Below are 4,018 nucleotides of genomic sequence, written 5' to 3'. Positions count from 1 at the left end.
TTCCAAATATCAATACGAGTCGCGTGCGCTGATTACCGCCATCATATCTCAGGTGTGCAGTTCTTTATCCTGATTGTTTCCCTGTTTTCCCTGTTTCGCCTTCTGCATATTTTCCAATTTTGAATTCAATCCAGCAGATATCGCCGGAGATTAAAATGAATTATTTCACAAATTATTTAAATAGAAAATATTGTAATACACGAATTTATTACATGTGTTTATTTTATTTTCATTAAATCGGACATGTACTGCGTTTTTTAAAAACCGTCCTCCAGAATTTGATTCCTTCTTTGGTGATTTTTATTCATGGAATACCAATGCGCAAAAACCAACATCAAAATTTTATTTTACCGATCTTCGCTGAAGGCCGTGTAGTAAAAAGGAAAAAAAACATTTGCATAGCGTTTTTTTAATGTTTTTCCTGCTTCAATCATATTTTTCTTGGTTCTCAGTCGCTTTTAACTTTTGCATTTTATGTTTCTTTTCTTAAATATTTTAATACAAATCTTCTTTTATTTTCCCCTTCCTCATCGGTTCATTTGTATTCTCGCTATCTTTTCTTACTTTTTTAGTTTAGTGTTTTTTTCATCATTCCTTTGTTTCCTCCTCGTTTTCCTTTTTTTTGTCATTTAACTACTTGTTTAAGTTTAGATATATATATTTCCTGGTGCTTTCAATGCACTTATAGAAGGTAACGTTTCCTACTATTATCTACAGACTTCGGATGATGATGATTATTATTAATATTATTAGTATTTATTATTATTATTATTATTATTATTATTGTTGTTGTTGTTGTTGTTGTTGTTATTATTATTATTATTATTATTATTATTATTATTATTATTATTATTATTATTCACTAGGAATTTCTACAGAAGCCATCATCAAGAATTTCTCTTATTTCTCTGACTGAACGTCTCCTTCTTTTTACAATTATGGCATCTAATCTTCTTTTTTGGATAGATTTATCTGTATTTACCTCTATGCCCCATAGGATTGTGTGATTTTCATTTTTAAGTACTGCTGCCGTTCTTTGCTTTTACCATTTTTCTGTGTATTCAAAATGTAATTCTCTGCATGATTCATAATGTACTGTCTTCCCGACTTTATACTTTATATTCTAATTATCCTTTTAGGCTGGTTTGCTGCATTCGCTTATTATGGAGTTTATTGTTCCGTCTATTTGTCCTCAAAGTCTACATTATTATTATTATTGGCAGTATCAGTGGTATTAGTATTAGCATTAGTAGTAGTAGTAGTAGTATTAGTAGTAGTCATGGTGTCACTCCAGATTTTCAGTAATCTCCATCGTTTCAACAGTCACGTACGATGAATTTCTTGTAAATCTCTATGGGATTTCGTTGACAACAATTCTGCCCAATATTCCAGGACTCACGACATCTATCCAGTTTAGCTCTATGTCCTCCGTTTTTACCGTCTCCCGGACCCTTCACGGCTATTTGTCTGATACTGGCCAGAACTTCCCATATCAATGTGTATGCTGTTGTTTCCTTGGGAAGGGGGCATTTGTTGTAGTTTAGTTCCCCTAAGTTAACGTGCTATTACTTTCATTTTATTAGTGCAATTAACAATTAAATTAACTCAAAAACGACATATATCGTAAGTGTTTAAATTGCAGAAAATATTCCTGTAAGTTGTTTCTTGTAATCTCGTAAATATATACTGAGTTGCTTTCCTTAGAAAAGAATTTTTAAAAATGACAGAGACTTAGTCTGAGCTTTGTTGGCATGAGCGCTGTGCGTAGAGATGTTTTAATTGATGACATATGTCAAGACTGGCAACAGATAAGGATTATTATCTATCTTTTTCGTCAATGGTTTGGTCGTCTTTCCATTTATCCTTGTTTCGGTGTTTATACTTAAAAAGTTTGAATGCAAAAGCTGTTTAACCTGAGCATTACAGAGAAATATGGCGAATATATTAAACTAAACTTCGACTAAAATGTATTGTAATCTAAAGCAAATAAAAAATAATGCATGAATAATCTTTTGTAGTTGGGGTTTATGTTTACTGTTTAAATGTAACACTATTCTTAGTGATTGTTTCGTAATTTTAAAAATGACGTTTTCGTGTTTTGCAGTAGAACTCTTTACGTAATTCCATTTTTTTTTTCGATTTTACTTTTTTTATTGTCTTCCTCTTTTTTCTTCTTTATTGGCTTCTTTTCTTTTTCTTTTTTTACTTTTTGGCCGAGTAATATGATAGGATTGTAATTATTATTTGTCTTTTCCATCAATTATTTCTTTGTATTTCCATTCATTCTCGCTTTTTTTTTGTTTACGCGTGTAGAAGTCGAATACTAAACGCGATAAATCTAATTTGTTCAAAGTGAGGCATTTCACAATAAAATGGCGAATATATATTAAATCTAAAATTCAAACTCGAACTTATTTCAAGTGAAAGCACCCACAAATTATTATCATGCTCATATGGTGTTTTATAAAACAGGATTTACGGTTCGGATCAACTGTTAATAGTGAGAGTTTCATAATTTTATAAATGGCGTTTATTATGTTTGTAGTTGAAGTCTTGATGTGTGTTACATTTTATCTTAATGCTTTTCTTTTTCTTTCATTTATTTTGTCTTCCTCTTCTTATTCCTTCTTCGTCATCTTTATCTTTTTTCTTCTTTTTTACATCTTATTCTTATTTTCATTCTTCTTTAGCTGTTGCCTTAATTTATTCTTTTCTCTTTTTCTGCTTCATATCTTCCCGCTTTTTTCTGTTTTTTTTTTCGGATTCTTCACCGTTTAATAAATCTGCTCTTCTTTTCCCTCGTGTTGCGCTATATTTTCTGTTCGCCCTTTATTTTATACTAGCGTGGTTACCCGGTGTTGCACCCGCCATATAAAACAAAAAGAAGAAAATAAAGTTGCGTTTAAACTCACCTGCTATTCTTAGAATATTAAACAAAAACGCAGTGAGATTTTTCTCCTCGAATAACACGGCCTTTAAACATCTCTGCTGTATCCTAATATTGATCATTTTAGATTGATAAACTTATACTTTTTAAATATATGATGTTGCATTGCTTGTATTTAGCTAACAAGCAACACTATATTATGGAATAAAAAGAAAATCTCTTTCCCGGACAATGATCCGTTTAAAAACAGTTTCTTTATCTAGGATATTGCATACATTTTGATTACTATTTAGCAATTATCAGATGTGATAATGTATTATTACTATTATAATTCTTGGTGAACACCGAGTAGGTTTGTTTTTTTTTTTTTTGTTTGTTTGCTTTTTGTTTGTTTTCGTATAAAAGATAACAAACATAGTGACTATAATTTTTATTCAAATCGTTTGAGATTAGTCATACTTATATTTATTTATTTATTCCTCATCTTCGTGGTTGTTGTTTCATCACGTTTCACCAGAGTCGGACGAAACGTGGGTAAACATCAACGCGAAGATGAGAAAAACAGTCCGTAAATAAATAAATATAACATAGTAACGTTTTATTTCGTTGTCAATTATTAAACATATCTCGTCTATCCATGATTTTGAACACTTTAGATTGACTAACGTTTAACACTTGCTCGACATGATACTGAATTTTTACTCATATTGCTACTGGGCTGCAGCGTGTAATTTATCTGGGATACAACATAAGAACAGTCGACAAAGAGGTTATCTCTCTCAAGCAACACTGTGTCTAAATACATTTCCCAAAATGAGAAAAAACAATATATTCTTTTTTCTTCTTGTTGACAGTATCCGTTTTATTTCCTTCGATTTCTTTCTTCGTCTTATTTTTTAACGTTGTATTATTATTATTATTATTATTATTATTATTATTATTATTATTATTATTATTAGTAGTAGTAGTAGTAGTAGTAGTAGTATTATTATTATTATTATTATTGTAATTATTATTGTTATTAATATTATTATTATTTATTATTATTATTGTTATTGTTATTATTGTTATTGTTATTATTATTATTTATTATTATTATTGTTATTGTTATTATTGTTATTGTTATTATTA

The sequence above is a fragment of the Euprymna scolopes genome, chromosome 3 (genome assembly GCF_053919585.1).
Source record: "Euprymna scolopes isolate OS-2025 chromosome 3, ASM5391958v1, whole genome shotgun sequence".
Lineage (NCBI taxonomy): Eukaryota > Metazoa > Mollusca > Cephalopoda > Sepiida > Sepiolidae > Euprymna > Euprymna scolopes.
The sequence above is the reverse complement of the archived record's forward strand: the minus strand, read 5'-3'. Positions refer to the sequence as shown.